Raw genomic sequence first — 20,000 nt, 5'->3', positions numbered from 1 at the left:
GCCCTCCAAGGTGCGCAGCATGGCGTGCACGAAGTCGGAGCCCGGTTTGCCCCGGGTGCGCACCTCGCGTGCACCTTCGCCAGGGTGGGCACCTCGGTGCGCACACCTTCTCAATGTTTTCTTGCCTTTTCTGGAAATTGGTGAAGGCAGCGCATCAAAGGTGCGCACCTCGGTGTGCTCCGAGGTGCGAACCCGAGAGCGCTCCGAGGTGCCCACGAAGTCGAAAGTCGGGTTAATTGCATTGTTTTCCCCGGGTGCGCTCCGAGGTGCGCAACATCGGTGCGCACCAAGGAGGGCTCCGAAGTGTGCTCCAAGGTGCGCACGATTCGGAGCTCGGTTTGCCCGGGGTGCGCACACCTTGGCTGGGTTGCGCACCCTTTGTGCGCTCCAAGGTGCGCACGAAGTCGGAGCTCGGTTTGCCCCGGGTGCGCACCTTCGCCAGGGTGCGCACCTTGATGCGCACGCCTTGGCTGGGCTGCGCACCTTGGTGGGCGCCATGGTGCGCACCTTTCGTGCGCTCCAAGGTGCGCACGAAGTCGGAGCTCGGTTTGCCCCGGGTGCGCACCTTGGTGGGCGCCATGGTGCACTCCGAGGTGCCCAAGATTGGTGCGCACCAAGGAGCGCTCCGAAGTGCGCTCCAAGGTGCGCAGGTGCGCGCGAAGTCGAAAGTTGGGTTAATTGTCCGGTTTGCCTCGGGTGCGCACCTTGCGTGCACCTTCGCCAGGGTGGGCGCCTTGGTGCGCACACCTTGGCTGGGCTGCGCACCCGGGCGCGCACACCTTGGCACCCGCGTTTCCTTCATTTTAAATTTTTTTTTTTTACAATCTCTCAAGTGGGAAATTCTATAATCTCAACTTTTTTTGCCTTTTCAGGAAACTTTTGAATGGAGCGCATCATTGGTGCGCTCCGAAGTGTGCTCCAAGGTGCGCACCTCTGGTGTGCTCCAAAGCTCTCTCTAGCTGCGTGCACCTGCCCCGGCCGCGCACCCGGCCCCGCCCAGCTTCGCTCACCTGTCCCGGGCGTCTGGTGCGGAACCTTAGAGTAAGAAACATCACCGTGCACCTTGGCCAACGTGCGCGACTCGACCGAGCGCGCACTGGCCGAGGTGCACACCGATTTCACCTGGGTGCGCGCGCAGCACCTCGGGCGCACCGGGGTGCGCGCACAACGCCCGGGTTGCACCGTGGCCTGTGTGCTCGGGGCGCCTCGGGTGCGCGCTCGGTGTCGCCCCCGCGCGCGCGCGGTAGTGCGGGCAGCGCACCCCGGCCCGGCCCGGCCCCGACGAGAACGCAAACGGGCAAAAGGTTTATTCAAATAGCATTGCGACGCCCGGCGAAAAACTAAAAAAGGGTGCAACACCGGGACTTCCCGGGAGGTCACCCATCCCAGTACTACTCCGGCCCAAGCGCGCTTAACTGCGGAGTTCTGATGGGATCCGGTGCACTAACGCTGGTATGATCGCACCCGTTATGAGCTTGTCGCAGTGTGTACTTAGCAAACCGCGACCCACGTGCGAATCCACCCCGGCCACCCACCCCCGTCGAGGTGCACACCCTCCCTCGCGAAGTGCGCCCCGTTCGCCAAGTGTGAGCCCTGCCCGGGTGCGCGCACCTTGCTAGGGCGTCGGGTGTGCACCCGGCCCGGCCTACGTGCGTGCACCTGGACGGGGCGTCGTGTGCGTGCAGTGTCCCGTCTGCAACGCGGTGCCCACACACCACCTCGGGCGCAACGACCTGCGCTCACATGTGGGCCGAGTGCACCTTGGTGCATGTTCGGGGCGCCTCGGGTGCATGCTCGATCTTGCCCCGGTGCACCAAGGCGCTCGGTTTGCCCCGGGTGCGCACTTGGTGCAAGGTGGGCACCCAAAATAGGGATCAAGCACCAAAACACAAGTTTCGGGATGCAAAATGGGACCCAAGGACCACAAATGCGTTCCAAGACCCATGATGGGTCCACGAGAACAAAAATGTGTTCCGAGACTTAATAAACAAATATTGGGTTTTAGGAGAAGAAACATGCTCTGATGCCCAAAACGAGAATCGACCCCGAAAAGGCCACAGGCCAAAAGTGGGATGCGAGACAAAAAAAAATGGGACCCGAGGACCAAAATTGGGTTCCCAGGTCGAAGACAGGGCAACCGGACAAGAAACGACCTCTAAGGCTCGAAATGAGTCCCGACGACTAAAACTTGACAAGAAGCACCCATCAGGCACCCAACTCGACACCCATGGGATGCCGACCCACCCGGGCTTCCACCTAGCACACCTTGGCACCCACCCACCCTCGCACCCAACCTCGCACCCAACTTAGCACCTTTGAACCCACATTGGCACTCACCCTGACCCTGGCACCTTGGAACCCACATTGGCACTCACCTTGACCCTGGCACCCACCTTTGCACTCACCTTGGGACCCACCCTGGCTCCCACCTCGGCACCCACCCAGACACCCACCTTGGTTCCTTGGCACCCACCTTGGATCCTTGGCACCCACCCCGACACCCACCTTGGCACGCAACTTGGCTACTTGCCACCCACCTTGGCTCCTTGACGCCCACCCCGACAACCACCCCGTGACCTACCCTGGCTAGGGTTGGTGCACACCCACCCTGGTGCCCACCTTGGCACCCACCCCATGACCCACCTTGGCACGCACCTTAGTACCCACCCCGTTACCCACCCTAGGACCCACCCCGTGACCCACCTTGGCCAGGGTGGGTGCCTTGGTGCGCACAACTTGCCTGGGCTGCACACCAGGGCGGGCTCAAGATGGCACCCGCGTTCCGTTTTTTTCACTATCTTTCAAAACGGAAATTTTAAAATCTCGTTTTTTTTTTTTTTTTGCCTTTTCTGGAAATTAGTGAAGGCAGCGCATCAAAGGTGCGCAATGCTGGTGCGAACCCGGGAGCGCTCCGATGTGTGCTCCAAGGTGCGGCGTGCACGAAGTCCGAGCCCGGCTTGCCCCGGGTGCGCACCTCGCGTGCACCTTCGCCGGGGTGAGCACCTTGGCTGGGTTGCGCGCCCTGGTGCGCACCAAGGAGCGCTCTGAAGTGTGCTCCAAGGTGCGGCGTGCACGAAGTCGGAGCTCGGTTTGCCCCGGGTGTGCACCTCGGGTGCGCACCTCGCGTGCACCTTCGCTGCGGTGGGCACCTTGGCTGGGTTGCGCGCCTTGGTGGGCACCATGCAGTGCACGAAGTCGGAGCCCGGTTTGCCCCGGGCGCGCACCTCCGCCAGGGTGGGCACCTTGGTGCGCACAACTTGCCTGGGCTGCGCACCAGGAAGGGCTCAAGATGGCACCCGCGTTCCGTTTTTTTCACTATCTTTCAGAACGGAAATTTTAAAATATCGTTTTTTTTTGCCTTTTCTGGAAATTAGTGAAGGCAGCGCATCAAAGGTGCGCAACGCTGGTGCGAACCTGGGAGCGCTCCGATGTGTGCTCCAAGGTGCGGCGTGCACGAAGTCGGAGCCCGGTTTGCCCCGGGTGCGCCCTGGTGGGCACCATGGTGCGCACCAAGGAGCGCTCCGAAGTGTGCTCCAAGGTGCGGCCTGCACGAAGTCGGAGCCCGGTTTGCCCCGGGCGTGCACCGCGGGTGGGCACCTTGGTGCGCATGCCTTGCCTGGGCTGCGCACCAGGGCGGGCTCAAGATGGCACCCGCGTTCCGTTTTTTTCACTATCTTTCAAAACGGAAATTTTAAAATCTCATTTTTTTTTGCCTTTTCTGGAAATTAGTGAAGGCAGCGCATCAAAGGTGCGCACCTCGCTGCCCACCACGGTGCGCAACGCCGGTGGGCACCCGGGAGTGCTTCGAAGTGTGCTCCAAGGTGCTGCGTGCACGTTGTCGGAGCCCGGTTTGCCCCGGGTGCGCACCTCGCGTGCACCTTCGTCGGGGTGGGCACCTTGGCTGGGTTTGCCCCGGCTGCGCTCCGAAGCGGGGTTATTGGAGCGCCGCCTCTTTTTTTGTCGGAGCGTTTGGTGGGGTTTCTCGCATTGGCTCTTCCCAGGCCCGGTTGCCACCCTGGCGCGCACGAAGTCGGAAGTAGGGTTAATTGCCCGGGTGCGCACCTTTGCCAGGGTGGGCACCTTACCTGGGCTGTGCACCCGGGCGGGCTCAAGATGGCACCCGCGTTCCGTTTTTTTCACTATCTTTCAAAACGGAAATTTTAAAATCTCCTCTTTTTTTTGCCTTTTCTGGAAATTAGTGAAGGCAGCGCATCAAAGGTGCGCACCTCGCTGCCCACCTTGGTGTGCTCTGAGGTGCGCACCCGGGAGCGCTACGAAGTGTGCTCCAAGGTGCGGCGTGCACGTTGTCGGAGCCCGGTTTGCCCCGGGTGCGCACCTCGCCTGCACCTTGGCCGGGGTGGGCACCCTGGCTGGGTTTGCCCAGGGTGCGCTCCGAAGCGGGGTTACTGGAGCGCCCCCTCTTTTTTTGTCAGAGCGTTTGGTGGGGTTTCTCGCATTGGCTCTTCCCAGGCCCGGTTGTTGGGTGCGCTCCCACCCTGGCGCGCGCGAAGTTGGAAGTTGGGTTAATTGCCCGGGCGCGCACCTTCGCCAGGGTGGGCACCTTGGTGCGCACACCTTGGCTGGGCTGCGCACCAGGGCGGGCTCAAGATGGCACCAGCATTCCCTTTTTCTCACTATCTTTCAAAACGGAAATTTTAAAATCTCGTTTTCTTTTGCCTTTTATGGAAATTAGTGAAGGCATCGCATCAAAGGTGCGCACCTCGCTGCCCACCTTGGTGTGCTCCGAGGTGCCCACCACGGTGCGCTCCGAGGTGCCCACCACGGTGCGCAACGCCGGTGCGAACCCGGGAGCGCCCCGATGTGTGCTCCAAGGTGCGGCGTGCACGAAGCCGGACCCCGGTTTGCCCCGGGTGCGCACCTCGCGTGCACCTTGGTGCGCACACCTTGGCTGGGTTGCGCGGCCTGGTGGGCACCATGGTGCGCACCAAGGAGCGCTCCGAAGTGTGCTCCAAGGTGCGGCGTGCACGAAGTCCTAGCCCGGTTTGCCCCGGGTGCGCACCTTCGCCGCGGTGGGCACCATGGCGTGCACGAAGTCGGAGCCCGGTTTGCCCCGGGTGCGCACCTCGCGTGCACCTTCGCCGGGGTGGGCACCTCGGCTGGGTTGCGCGCCCTGGTGCGCACCAAGGAGCGCTCCGAAGTGTGCTCCAAGGTGCGGCGTGCACGAAGTCGGAGCCCGGTTTGCCCCGGGTGCGCACCTTCGCCGCGGTGGGCACCCTGGTGCGCACCATGGCGTGCACGAAGTCGGAGCCCGGTTTGCCCCGGGTGCGCACCTCGCGTGCACCTTCGGCGGGGTTGCGCGCCCTGGTGCGCACCAAGGAGCGCTCCGAAGTGTGCTCCAAGGTGCGGCGTGCACGAAGTCGGAGCCCGGTTTGCCCCGGGTGCGCACCTCGCGTGCACCTTCGGCGGGGTTGCGCGCCCTGGTGGGCACCATGGTGCGCACCAAGGAGCGCTCCGAAGTGTGCTCCAAGGTGCGGCGTGCACGAAGTCGGAGCCCGGTTTGCCCCGGGTGCGCACCTCGCGTGCACCTTCGCCGCGGTGGGCACCATGGCGTGCACGAAGTCGGAGCCCGGTTTGCCCCGGGTGCGCACCTCGCGTGCACCTTCGCCGGGGTGGGCACCTCGGCTGGGTTGCGCGCCCTGGTGCGCACCAAGGAGCGCTCCGAAGTGTGCTCCAAGGTGCGGCGTGCACGAAGTCGGAGCCCGGTTTGCCCCGGGTGCGCACCTCGCGTGCACCTTCGCCGCGGTGGGCACCATGGCGTGCACGAAGTCGGAGCCCGGTTTGCCTCGGGTGCGCACCCCGCGTGCACCTTCGCCGGGGTGGGCACCTCGGCTGGGTTGCGCGCCCTGGTGCGCACCAAGGAGCGCTCCGAAGTGTGCTCCAAGGTGCGGCGTGCACGAAGTCGGAGCCCGGTTTGCCCCGGGTGCGCACCTCGCGTGCACCTTCGCCGCGGTGGGCACCTTGGCTGGGTTGGGCACCATTGAGCGCTCCGAAGTGTGCTCCAAGGTGCGCACCATGGCCCTCCAAGGTGCGCAGCATGGCGTGCACGAAGTCGGAGCCCGGTTTGCCCCGGGTGCGCACCTCGCGTGCACCTTCGCCAGGGTGGGCACCTCGGTGCGCACACCTTCTCAATGTTTTCTTGCCTTTTCTGGAAATTGGTGAAGGCAGCGCATCAAAGGTGCGCACCTCGGTGTGCTCCGAGGTGCGAACCCGAGAGCGCTCCGAGGTGCCCACGAAGTCGAAAGTCGGGTTAATTGCATTGTTTTCCCCGGGTGCGCTCCGAGGTGCGCAACATCGGTGCGCACCAAGGAGGGCTCCGAAGTGTGCTCCAAGGTGCGCACGATTCGGAGCTCGGTTTGCCCGGGGTGCGCACACCTTGGCTGGGTTGCGCACCCTTTGTGCGCTCCAAGGTGCGCACGAAGTCGGAGCTCGGTTTGCCCCGGGTGCGCACCTTCGCCAGGGTGCGCACCTTGATGCGCACGCCTTGGCTGGGCTGCGCACCTTGGTGGGCGCCATGGTGCGCACCTTTCGTGCGCTCCAAGGTGCGCACGAAGTCGGAGCTCGGTTTGCCCCGGGTGCGCACCTTGGTGGGCGCCATGGTGCACTCCGAGGTGCCCAAGATTGGTGCGCAACAAGGAGCGCTCCGAAGTGCGCTCCAAGGTGCGCAGGTGCGCGCGAAGTCGAAAGTTGGGTTAATTGTCCGGTTTGCCTCGGGTGCGCACCTTGCGTGCACCTTCGCCAGGGTGGGCGCCTTGGTGCGCACACCTTGGCTGGGCTGCGCACCCGGGCGCGCACACCTTGGCACCCGCGTTTCCTTCATTTTAAATTTTTTTTTTTTACAATCTCTCAAGTGGGAAATTCTATAATCTCAACTTTTTTTGCCTTTTCAGGAAACTTTTGAATGGAGCGCATCATTGGTGCGCTCCGAAGTGTGCTCCAAGGTGCGCACCTCTGGTGTGCTCCAAAGCTCTCTCCAGCTGCGTGCACCTGCCCCGGCCGCGCACCCGGCCCCGCCCAGCTTCGCTCACCTGTCCCGGGCGTCTGGTGCGGAACCTTAGAGTAAGAAACATCACCGTGCACCTTGGCCAACGTGCGCGACTCGACCGAGCGCGCACTGGCCGAGGTGCACACCGATTTCACCTGGGTGCGCGCGCAGCACCTCGGGCGCACCGGGGTGCGCGCACAACGCCCGGGTTGCACCGTGGCCTGTGTGCTCGGGGCGCCTCGGGTGCGCGCTCGGTGTCGCCCCCGCGCGCGCGGTAGTGCGGGCAGCGCACCCCGGCCCGGCCCGGCCCCGACGAGAACGCAAACGGGCAAAAGGTTTATTCAAATAGCATTGCGACGCCCGGCGAAAAACTACGAAAGGGTGCAACACCGGGACTTCCCGGGAGGTCACCCATCCCAGTACTACTCCGGCCCAAGCGCGCTTAACTGCGGAGTTCTGATGGGATCCGGTGCACTAACGCTGGTATGATCGCACCCGTTATGAGCTTGTCGCAGTGTGTACTTAGCAAACCGCGACCCACGTGCGAATCCACCCCGGCCACCCACCCCCGTCGAGGTGCACACCCTCCCTCGCGAAGTGCGCCCCGTTCGCCAAGTGTGAGCCCTGCCCGGGTGCGCGCACCTTGCTAGGGCGTCGGGTGTGCACCCGGCCCGGCCTACGTGCGTGCACCTGGACGGGGCGTCGTGTGCGTGCAGTGTCCCGTCTGCAACGCGGTGCCCACACACCACCTCGGGCGCAACGACCTGCGCTCACATGTGGGCCGAGTGCACCTTGGTGCATGTTCGGGGCGCCTCGGGTGCACGCTCGATCTTGCCCCGGTGCACCAAGGCGCTCGGTTTGCCCCGGGTGCGCACTTGGTGCAAGGTGGGCACCCAAAATAGGGATCAAGCACCAAAACACAAGTTTCGGGATGCAAAATGGGACCCAAGGACCACAAATGCGTTCCAAGACCCATGATGGGTCCACGAGAACAAAAATGTGTTCCGAGACTTAATAAACAAATATTGGGTTTTAGGAGAAGAAACATGCTCTGATGCCCAAAACGAGAATCGACCCCGAAAAGGCCACAGGCCAAAAGTGGGATGCGAGACAAAAAAAAATGGGACCCGAGGACCAAAATTGGGTTCCCAGGTCGAAGACAGGGCAACCGGACAAGAAACGACCTCTAAGGCTCGAAATGAGTCCCGACGACTAAAACTTGACAAGAAGCACCCATCAGGCACCCAACTCGACACCCATGGGATGCCGACCCACCCGGGCTTCCACCTAGCACACCTTGGCACCCACCCACCCTCGCACCCAACCTCGCACCCAACTTAGCACCTTTGAACCCACATTGGCACTCACCCTGACCCTGGCACCTTGGAACCCACATTGGCACTCACCTTGACCCTGGCACCCACCTTTGCACTCACCTTGGGACCCACCCTGGCTCCCACCTCGGCACCCACCCAGACACCCACCTTGGTTCCTTGGCACCCACCTTGGATCCTTGGCACCCACCCCGACACCCACCTTGGCACGCAACTTGGCTACTTGCCACCCACCTTGGCTCCTTGACGCCCACCCCGACAACCACCCCGTGACCTACCCTGGCTAGGGTTGGTGCACACCCACCCTGGTGCCCACCTTGGCACCCACCCCATGACCCACCTTGGCACGCACCTTAGTACCCACCCTGTTACCCACCCTAGGACCCACCCCGTGACCCACCTTGGCCAGGGTGGGTGCACCCACCCTGGTGCCCACCTTGGCACCCACCCATCCTAGCACCCAGCCTGTGACCGGGCTTGGAACCCAACCTTGCACCCGTCTTGGCCAGTGTGGGTGCGCACCCATCCTGGCACCCACGTTGTGACACACCCTTTAACCCACGCACCCTAGCAGCCACGTTGGCACCCACCTTGGAACACAACCTAGCAACTTGGCACCCACCCCGTGACCCACCTTGGCATCCACCATAGCAGTCGCCCACTTGGCACCCACCTTGGAACCCAAGTTGGCACCCACCTCGGCACCCACCTTGACACTTGTGGACCCACCTTGCCACTCACCCTAGCATCGACCCATCCTAGCACCCACCCTGGCACCTTTGCACCCTAGCACTCACCCATCCTAGCACCTAACCTGTGACCCACCTTGACACTCACCCTCGCACCCACCTTGGAACCCAACCTAGCACCCACCCACCCTGACACCAACCCTAGCACCTACCCACCCTTGCACCCACCCTGTGACCCATCTTGGCACCCACCCATCCTACCACTCAACCTATCACCCACCTTCTCACCCACCTTGGCATCCACCTTAGCACCCACCCACACTGGCACCTTGGCACCCACCTCGGGCAAGGTGGGTGCACACCCACCCTGACACCCAATTTAGAACCAACCGAGCATGTTACCCACCTTGGCACCCACATTGCAGCCCACCCTAGTACCCACCCTATGACCCACATTGGCATCCACACCCTAGCACCCAGGCACCTCGACACCCGCCTTGACACGCACCCTAGCACTAAACCTGTGACCCACCTTGGAACTCACCCTAGAACCCACCCACCCTGTGAACCACCTTGGCATCCACCTTAGCACCCACCCACCTTGGCACCCACTCTAGCACTCACCCATCCTAACACCCAACTTGTTACCCACCTTGGCACCCGCCCTCGCGTCCACCTTGAAACCCACCCTAGCACCCACCCACGCAGGAGCCCACCTTGGCACCCAACCTAACACCCACGCATCCTGGCACCCAACTTGTGACCCACCTTGGAACCCACCCTAGTACCCACCTTTGAACCCACTATATCACCAACCCACCTTGGCACCCACCCTATGACCCTCTTTGGAATCCACCCTAGCACGCACCCACCCTGGCACCCACCATGGAGCGCACCCTAGCACCCACCCACCTCGGCACGCACCTCAACACCCACCTTGGTGTGCGCACTGCGCCAACCTCTCAAAGACCCTATGTGGTGCGCTCCAAAGTGTACACCTTTGGTGCGCTCCAAGGTGCGCACCTTTGGTGCACACCGAGGTGCACACCAAAGTGTGCACCGAGGTGAGCACCAAAGTGCACTCCAAGGTGCACACCAAGGCGTGCACCTTTGGTGCGGTCAATGCAAACGAATTCGGAAGTTGGGGTCGATGTCCTAATCGCTGCTGCAGACTACACGTATGAGAATCGGACAAATAGCTTTATATAGGGGAGGTGTTGCGTTTGATGGGTCGACTCCCCTGGTTGTGTGCACTGCACCAACTTCAAAGACCCTGTCTTGTTTAAGAAGTCAAAAGTTGGGGTGGATGTCCTAATCATTGCTGCAGTCTACGCATGTATGAGAATCAGACAAATAGCTTATATAGGGGAGGTGTTGCATTCGGTGGGTTGACTCCCCTGGTTGTGCGCACTGCGCCAACCTCAAAGACCCCGCATAGCAGAAGAAGTCGGAAGTCGGATTTTGGTGAGCACCAAGGCGTGCACCTTTGGTGCGGTCAACGCAGACGAATTCAGAAGTTGGGGTGGATGTCCTAATCGTTGTTGCAGGCTACACATGTATGAGAATCAGACAAATAGCTTATATAGGGGAGGTGTTGGGTTTGATGGGTCAACTCCCTTGGTTGTGCGCATTACGCCAACCTCAAAGACCTTGTTTTCGTTAAGAAGTCAAAAGTTGGGGTCAATGTCCTAATGGCTCCTGTAGGCTACACATGTATGAGAATCGGACAAATAGCTTATATAGGGGAGGTGTTGGGTTTGATGGGTCGACTCCCCTGGTTGTGCGCATTACGTCAACCTCAAAGACCTTGTTTTCGTTAAGAAGTCAAAAGTTGGGGTCGATGTCCTAATTGCTCCTGTAGACTACACATGTATGAGAATCAGACAAATAGCTTATATAGGGGAGGTGTTGGGTTTGATGGGTTGACTCCCCTAGTTGTTCGCATTACACCAACCTCAAAGACCTTGTTTTCGTTTAGAAGCCGAAAGTTGGGGTCGATGTCCTAATTGCTCCTGCAGGCTACGCATGTATGAGAATCAGACAAATAGCTTATATAGGGGAGGTGTTGGGTTTGATGGGTCGACTCCCCTGGTTGTGCGCATTGCGCCAACCTCAAAGACCCTGCATTGCGGATGAAGTCGAAAGTCAGAGTTTGGTGTGCTACAAGGTGTGGTCGAAGGTGCTCACCTAGGTGTGCACCTTTGGAGCGCAGGAAAAGTGCCCTCCAAAAGTGCGCACCTTTGGAGTGCACAAAAGTGCCCTCCAAAAGTGCGCACCTTTGGAGCGCACAAAAGTGCCCTCCAAAAAGTGCCCTCCAAAAGTGCGCACCTTTGGAGCGCACAAAAGTGCCCTCCAAAAAGTGCCCTCCAAAAGTGCGCACCTTTGGAGTGCAGAAAAGTGCCCTCCAAAAAGTGCCCTCCAAAAGTGTGCACCTTTGGAGTGCACAAAAGTGCCCTCCAAAAGTGCGCACCTTTGGAGCGCAGAAAAGTGCCCTCCAAAAAGTGCCCTCCAAAAGTGCGCACCTTTGGAGCGCAGAAAAGTGCCCTCCAAAAAGTGCCCTCCAAAAGTGCGCACCTTTGGAGCGCAGAAAAGTGCCCTCCAAAAAGTGCCCTCCAAAAGTGCGCACCTTTGGAGCGCAGAAAAGTGCCCTCCAAAAAGTGCCCTCCAAAAGTGCGCACCTTTGGAGCGCACAAAAGTGCCCTCCAAAAAGTGCCCTCCAAAAGTGCGCACCTTTGGAGCGCACAAAAGTGCCCTCCAAAAGTGCGCACCTTTGGAGCGCACAAAAGTGCCCTCCAAAAGTGCGCACTTTTGGTGCGCACCAAGGCGCTGGTTCGGTCGTTGCAGGCGAGTTCGGAAGTTGGGGTCGATGTCCTGAGCGGAGGTGCAAACTACACAGGTGTCGGAATCGGACAAATAGCTTATATAGGGGAGGTGTATGCTTCGATGGGTCGACTCCCCAGGTTGAGCGCACCGCGCCAACCTCAAAGACCCTACGGTATGGATGAAGTCGGAAGTTGGGTCCGATGACCGATTCGATTAGTAGGTATGCTCATGAGGTCGGAATTTGGGTCCGATGACCTGCCATGTGCAGGAAGGCGAATGTTGGCACTGTGCGTTGCAAGGTGCACACCAAGGTGCTGGTGCGGTCTTTTTAGTCGAGTTCGGAAGTTGGGGTCGATGTCCTGATCGGAGGTGCAAGCTACACAGGTGTGGGAATCGGACAAATAGCTTATATAGGGGAGGTGTATGCTTCGTTGGGTCGACTCCCCGGGTTGAGCGCACCGCGCCAACCTCAAAGACCCTACGGTATGGATGAAGTCGGAAGTTGGGTCCGATGACCGATTCGATATGTAGGCATACTCGCGAGGTCGGAATTTGGGTCCGATGACCTGCCATGTGCAGGAAGGCGAATGTTGGCACTGTGCGTTGCAAGGTGCGCACCAAGGCGCTGGTTCGGTCGTTGCAGGCGAGTTCGGAAGTTGGGGTCGATGTCCTGATCGGAGGTGCAAACTACACAGGTGTGGGAATCGGACAAATAGCTTATATAGGGGAGGTGTATGCTTCGTTGGGTCGACTCCCCGGGTTGAGCGCACCGCGCCAACCTCAAAGACCCTACGGTATGGATGAAGTCGGAAGTTGTGTCCGATGACCGATTCGATATGTAGGCATACTCGCGAGGTCGGAATTTGGGTCCGATGACCTGCCATGTGCAGGAAGGCGAATGTTGGGACTGTGCGTCGCAAGGTGCGCACCAAGGCGCTGGTGCCGTCGTTGCAGTCGAGTTCGGAAGTTGGGGTCGATGTCCTGGTCAGAGGTGCAAACTACACAGGTGTGGGAATCGGACAAATAGCTTATATAGGGGAGGTGTATGCTTCGATGGGTCGACTCCCCGGGTTGAGCGCACCGCGCCAACCTCAAAGACCCTACAGTATGGATGAAGTCGGAAGTTGGGTCCGATGACCGATTCGATACGTAGGCATATTGGCGAGGTCTGAATTTGTGTCCGATGACCTGCCATGCGCAGGAAGGCGGAATTTGGGTCCGATGACCGAGTTGATGGCGTGCCATGCGCAGAAAGGCGGAATTTGGGTCCGATGACCGAGTTGATGTTGATGGCCCGCCATGCACAGGAAGGCGGAATTTGGGTCCGATGACCGATTTGAAGGCGTGCCATGCGCAGAAAGGCGGAGTTTGGGTCCGATGACCGAGTTGATATTGATGGCCCGCCATGCGCAGGAAGGCGGAATTTGGGTCCGATGACCTGACATACGCATGGAGTCCGACTCGGGGGCCGATGTTCGATTCGATGACTTGCATTGTGGGTAAAGTCGGAAGTTGTGGTCTTTGACCCGATTCGATGACCAGACTTCGGCTGCTTGAGAATCGGACAAATAACTTATATAGGGGAGGTAGTGTTCTCGAGCATCCTCCCCCCGTGCCCGTTTATGTCGATTGATGCTGGTGCTCGACTGGTTGGAGCGCTCGGATGCAAAAATCTTGCACCAGGATTTATCGATTGTGATGGACACGGCAAGTCTCCTGATTGCTATGCAGGAGCTCATCGTGAATCTCTATGCGGCCTTGGTATGGACTCGACCTGCGGAATGGTTCGGCAATGGTAGTCGCTCCAACACGTCCTTGCAATGGCCACAGAGGTGATTCGACTAGAGCTCCAGTCTAGCTTTTGGGTTGCTTGGCGGACTGGTATAGCCGCGATCGAGTTCCGGCCATGAACGTTTTAGATAGCTCTTGGGCTTTCTGGGACGGAAGTCGGAAGTTTGGGCTGTTGTCCGATTTGATGACCATTCTTCGGATGTGTGAGAATCGGACAAATAACTTATATAGGGGACTGTGTTGTCTCACGCAGCCCCCTCCGTGCCCCTCTATCTCGACCGATGTTGGTGCTTGAAAGGGTTGGGATCGCTCGGATTTATAAACGTGCACCACCATTTGTCGAGTGTGAGGGACGCGGCAGGTCTCCTAAATGCTATACGGGCGCTCTCTGAGAATCTCTATCCGGCCTCGACACAGACTAGTCTTGCTGAATGGTTTGGCACTGGTAGTCGATCCAACACGTCGTTGTTGTGGCCGCCTAGGCGATTCGATTCGAGCCCCCGTCTAGCTTTTGGGTTGCTTGGCGGATTTTGCCCTATCCGCAAGTGAGCTCGGTCCCTAAACGTTCGAGAAACCCGATTGCTATGCGCCGACTCTCTTTCTTGCGAGCCTCCATCTAGCTTTTGGGTCTCTACGGAACGGAAGTCGGAATCTGGGACCGTTGTTTGATTCGACGAGGCAGACTACGGTTGTGCGAGAATCGGACAAATAACTTATATAGGGGAGGTGTTGACTGGAGCATTCTCCCCCGTGCCCCTCTAACTCGACCAATGCTGGCGCTCGAACGGTGGTAGCGCTCGGATTTTCGTTGAGCGCCAGCATTGGTCGATTTAGAGGGGCATGCGAGATTCCCGAATGCTATGCGAGGGCTCTAACGGAAATGTCTATTGGTTTCGGTATGGATGCAATTGCGAGTGGTTCGGCAAAGGTAGTCGTTCCGATGCGTCCATGTCGTGGCCAAATCGATAATTCGATTTGAGCCCTCGTATAGCATTTGGGTCTCTCGATGTGATTCCGCATTCCAGTCCCTTTGGGCACTGCTTGAGCCGCATCCCAGGGGGTTCCCTTCCCAATAATCTGCCTCGCAACCCGATTGCTATGCGGTGAGGCTCCTCGGCCGCCTCGGAACTATCTGTGTATCAGACGCATCGCGGGATAAGGGGTTGGCAACGGTAGTCGCCCCAAGCGCGTCCGATGCTTGGACCATTCCGAGGCGGCCCTGAAGCCTCTTCCGTCTAGCCGTTGGGTCCTTCTCGCCGCATCCCTTGCCTCGCACCCCGATTGCTATGCGGTGAGGCTCCTCGGCCGCCTTGGAACTATCTGTGTATCAGACGCATCGCGGGATAAGGGGTTGTCACTGGTAGTCGCCCCAAGCGCGTCCGATGCTTGGACCATTCCGAGGCGGCCCTGAAGCCTCTTCCGTCTAGCCGTTGGGTCCTTCTCGCCGCATCCCTCGACTCGCACCCCGATTGCTATGCGGTGAGGCTCCTCGGCCGCCTTGGAACTATCTGTGTATCGGACGCGTCGCGGGATAAGGGGTTGTCACTGGTAGTCGCCCCAAGCGCGTCCGATGCTTGGACCATTCCGAGGCGGCCCTGAAGCCTCTTCCGTCTAGCCGTTGGGTCCTTCTCGCCGCATCCCTCGCCTCGCACCCCGATTGCTATGCGGTGAGGCTCCTCGGCCGCCTTGGAACTATCTGTGTATCGGACGCGTCGCGGGATAAGGGGTTGTCACTGGTAGTCGCCCCAAGCGCGTGCGATGCATGGACCATTCCCAGGCGGCCCTGAAGCCTCTTCCGTCTAGCCGTTGGGTCCTTCTCGCCGCATCCCTCGCCTCGCACCCCGATTGCTATGCGGTGAGGCTCCTCGGCCGCCTTGGAACTATCTGTGTATCGGACGCGTCGCGGGATAAGGGGTTGTCACTGGTAGTCGCCCCAAGCGCGTCCGATGCTTGGACCATTCCGAGGCGGCCCTGAAGCCTCTTCCGTCTAGCCGTTGGGTCCTTCTCGCCGCATCCCTCGCCTCGCACCCCGATTGCTATGCGGTGAGGCTCCTCGGCCGCCTTGGAACTATCTGTGTATCGGACGCGTCGCGGGATAAGGGGTTGTCACTGGTAGTCGCCCCAAGCGCGTCCGATGCTTGGACCATTCCGAGGCGGCCCTGAAGCCTCTTCCGTCTAGCCGTTGGGTCCTTCTCGCCGCATCCCTCGCCTCGCACCCCGATTGCTATGCGGTGAGGCTCCTCGGCCGCCTTGGAACTATCTGTGTATCGGACGCGTCGCGGGATAAGGGGTTGTCACTGGTAGTCGCCCCAAGCGCGTCCGATGCTTGGACCATTCCGAGGCGGCCCTGAAGCCTCTTCCGTCTAGCCGTTGGGTCCTTCTCGCCGCATCCCTCGCCTCGCACCCCGATTGCTATGCGGTGAGGCTCCTCGGCCGCCTTGGAACTATCTGTGTATCGGACGCATCGCGGGATAAGGGGTTGTCACTGGTAGTCGCCCCAAGCGCGTCCGATGCTTGGACCATTCCGAGGCGGCCCTGAAGCCTCTTCCGTCTAGCCGTTGGGTCCTTCTCGCCGCATCCCTCGCCTCGCACCCCGATTGCTATGCGGTGAGGCTCCTCGGCCGCCTTGGAACTATCTGTGTATCGGACGCGTCGCGGGATAAGGGGTTGTCACTGGTAGTCGCCCCAAGCGCGTCCGATGCTTGGACCATTCCGAGGCGGCCCTGAAGCCTCTTCCGTCTAGCCGTTGGGTCCTTCTCGCCGCATCCCTCGCCTCGCACCCCGATTGCTATGCGGTGAGGCTCCTCGGCCGCCTTGGAACTATCTGTGTATCGGACGCGTCGCGGGATAAGGGGTTGTCACTGGTAGTCGCCCCAAGCGCGTCCGATGCTTGGACCATTCCGAGGCGGACCTGAAGCCTCTTCCGTCTAGCCGTTGGGTCCTTCTCGCCGCATCCCTCGCCTCGCACCCCGATTGCTATGCGGTGAGGCTCCTCGGCCGCCTTGGAACTATCTGTGTATCGGACGCGTCGCGGGATAAGGGGTTGTCACTGGTAGTCGCCCCAAGCGCGTCCGATGCTTGGACCATTCCGAGGCGGCCCTGAAGCCTCTTCCGTCTAGCCGTTGGGTCCTTCTTGCCGCATCCCTCGCCTCGCACCCCGATTGCTATGCGGTGAGGCTCCTCGGCCGCCTTGGAACTATCTGTGTATCGGACGCGTCGCGGGATAAGGGGTTGTCACTGGTAGTCGCCCCAAGCGCGTCCGATGCTTGGACCATTCCGAGGCGGCCCTGAAGCCTCTTCCGTCTAGCCGTTGGGTCCTTCTCGCCGCATCCCTCGCCTCGCACCCCGATTGCTATGCGGTGAGGCTCCTCGGCCGCCTTGGAACTATCTGTGTATCGGACGCATCGCGGGATAAGGGGTTGTCACTGGTAGTCGCCCCAAGCGCGTCCGATGCTTGGACCATTCCGAGGCGGCCCTGAAGCCTCTTCCGTCTAGCCGTTGGGTCCTTCTCGCCGCATCCCTCGCCTCGCACCCCGATTGCTATGCGGTGAGGCTCCTCGGCCGCCTTGGAACTATCTGTGTATCGGACGCGTCGCGGGATAAGGGGTTGTCACTGGTAGTCGCCCCAAGCGCGTCCGATGCTTGGACCATTCCGAGGCGGACCTGAAGCCTCTTCCGTCTAGCCGTTGGGTCCTTCTCGCCGCATCCCTCGCCTCGCACCCCGATTGCTATGCGGTGAGGCTCCTCGGCCGCCTTGGAACTATCTGTGTATCGGACGCGTCGCGGGATAAGGGGTTGTCACTGGTAGTCGCCCCAAGCGCGTCCGATGCTTGGACCATTCCGAGGCGGCCCTGAAGCCTCTTCCGTCTAGCCGTTGGGTCCTTCTCGCCGCATCCCTCGCCTCGCACCCCGATTGCTATGCGGTGAGGCTCCTCGGCCGCCTTGGAACTATCTGTGTATCGGACGCGTCGCGGGATAAGGGGTTGTCACTGGTAGTCGCCCCAAGCGCGTCCGATGCTTGGACCATTCCGAGGCGGACCTGAAGCCTCTTCCCTCTAGCCGTTGGGGCTTTCTCGCCGCATCCCTCGCCTCGCACCCCGATTGCTATTCGGTGAGGCTCCTCGGCCGCCTTGGAACTATCTGTGTATCGGACGCATCGCGGGATAAGGGGTTGGCAGTGGTAGTCGCCCCAAGCGCGTCCGATGCTTGGACCATTCCGAGGCGGCCCTGCAGCCTCTTCCGTCTAGCCGTTGGGGCCATCTCGCTGCATCCCCCACCTCGCACCACGATTGCTATGCGGTGAGGCTCCTTGGCCGCCTCGGAACTATCTGTGTATCGGACGCATCGCGGGATAAGGGGTTGTCACTGGTAGTCGCCCCAAGCGCGTCCGATGCTTGGACTATTCCGAGGCGGCCCTGCAGCCTCTTCCGTCTAGCCGTTGGGGCCATCTCGCCGCATCCCCCAGCTCCTCGGCCGCCTCGGAACTATCTGTGTATCGGACGCATCGCGGGATAAGGGGTTGGCAGTGGTAGTCGCCCCAAGCGCGTTCGATGCTTGGACTATTCCGAGGCGGCCCCGCAGCCTCTTCCGTCTACCCTTTGGGGCCATCTCGCCGCATCCCTCGCCTCGCACCCCGATTGCTATGCGGTGAGGCTCCTCGGCCGCCTGGGAACTATCTTCGTATCGGATGCATCGCGGGATAAGGGGTTGTCACTGGTAGTCGCCCCAAGCGCGTCCGATGCTTGGACTATTCCGAGGCGGCCCTGTGGCCTCTTCCGTCTAGCCGTTGGGGCCATCTCGCCGCATCCCTCACCTCGCACCCCCATTGCTATGCGGTGAGGCTCCTCGGCCGCCTTGGAACTGTCTTCGTATCGGAAGCATCGCGGGATAAGGGATTGTCACTGGTAGTCGCCCCAAGCGCGTCCGATGCTTGGACTATTCCGAGGCGGCCCTGCAGCCTCTTCCGTCTAGCCGTTGGGGCCATCTCGCCGCATCCCCCACCTCGCACCCGGATTGCTATGCGGTGAGGCTCCTCGGCCGCCTTGGAACTATCTTCGTATCGGACGCATCGCGGGATAAGGGGTTGTCACTGGTAGTCGCCCCAAGCGCGTCCGATGCTTGGACTATTCCGACGCGGCCCTGTGGCCTCTTCCGTCTAGCCGTTGGGGCCATCTCGCCGCATCCCCCACCTCGCACCCCGATTGCTATGCGGTGAGGCTCCTCGGCCGCCTTGGAACCATCTTCGTATCGGACGCATCGCGGGATGAGGGGTTGTCACTGGTAGTCGCCCCAAGCGCGTCCGATGCTTGGACCATTCCGAGGCGGCCCTGAAGCCTCTTCCGTCTAGCCGTTGGGGCCTTCCCGCCCCATCCCTCGCCTCGCACCCCCGATTGCTATGCGGTGAGGCTCCTCGGCCGCCTTGGAACCATCTGTGTATCGGACGCATCGCGGGATAAGGGGTTGGCACTGGTAGTCGCCCCAAGCGCGTCCGATGCTTGGAGCATTCCGAGGTGGCCCTGAAGCCTCTTCCGTCTAGCCGTTGGGGCCTTCCCGCCCCATCCCTCGCCTCGCACCCCGATTGATATGCGGTGAGGCTCCTCGGCCGCCTTGGAACTATCTGTGTATCGGACGCATCGCGGGATAAGGGGTTGGCACTGGTAGTCGTCCCAATCGCGTCCGATGCTTGGACCATTCCGAGGCGGCCCTGCAGCCTCTTCCGTTTAGCCGTCGGGGCCTTCCCGCCGCATCCCTCGCCTCGCATCCCGATTCCTATGCGGTGAGTCTTCTCGGCCGCCGCGGAACTATACCTGTTATTGCTACTGCATCCTTCGGCTGGTAACCTCCTCTGCCGCCTTGGAACGTTCTCTTTGTCGGACGCGTCGCGGGATAAGGGGTTGGCACTGGTAGTCGCCCCAAGCGCGCCCGATGCATAGACCGCTCCGAGTTGACCTTGCTTTCAGCCTCTCACATGCATAGACCTCTCTGAGTCGACCCTGCAGCCTCTCACGTTTAGCCTTTGGAATCTCGCCTCACAACATGATTGCTATCCTTGATGCATCCCTTGCCTCGAGCCCTGATTGCTTTCTTGGCTGCATCCCTCCTCTCCTCACAGCCCGGTTGTCATCACTGCTTCATCCGTCGCTTCATGCATTCTGGCTGCTGGGCCCTTCCCACCGCACACCTCGATTGCTATCTCTTCTGCATCACACACCCCGATTGCTATCTCTGCTACATCCCTCGGCTCTCACTTCTGCATCCTTCGCCTCCCACCTCGATTGCTATCAATGCTGCATCCGTAACCTCACACCCCGATTGCTATGCGGGGAGGCTCCTTGGCCGCCTTGGAAATTTCTGTGTGTC

At 60.5% G+C, this 20,000-nt stretch overlaps 2 non-coding genes across 2 annotated transcripts; both read right to left on the bottom strand.

The window, feature by feature from the left end:
- Positions 1 to 1,347: 1,347 nt before the first annotated feature.
- On the bottom strand, positions 1,348 to 1,466 carry LOC131871510 (5S ribosomal RNA). Its single transcript, XR_009369725.1, has one exon. It is a non-coding gene; the product is annotated as a 5S ribosomal RNA (ribosomal RNA).
- Positions 1,467 to 7,381: 5,915 nt separating this feature from the next.
- LOC131871509 (5S ribosomal RNA) lies at positions 7,382 to 7,500 on the bottom strand. The gene has a single exon (XR_009369724.1). It is a non-coding gene; the product is annotated as a 5S ribosomal RNA (ribosomal RNA).
- Between the last annotated feature and the right edge of the window lie 12,500 nt (positions 7,501 to 20,000).

Source organism: Cryptomeria japonica, unplaced genomic scaffold (genome assembly GCF_030272615.1).
Source record: "Cryptomeria japonica unplaced genomic scaffold, Sugi_1.0 HiC_scaffold_421, whole genome shotgun sequence".
NCBI lineage: Eukaryota > Viridiplantae > Streptophyta > Pinopsida > Cupressales > Cupressaceae > Cryptomeria > Cryptomeria japonica.
This window is presented reverse-complemented; position numbering and strand designations above follow the sequence as displayed.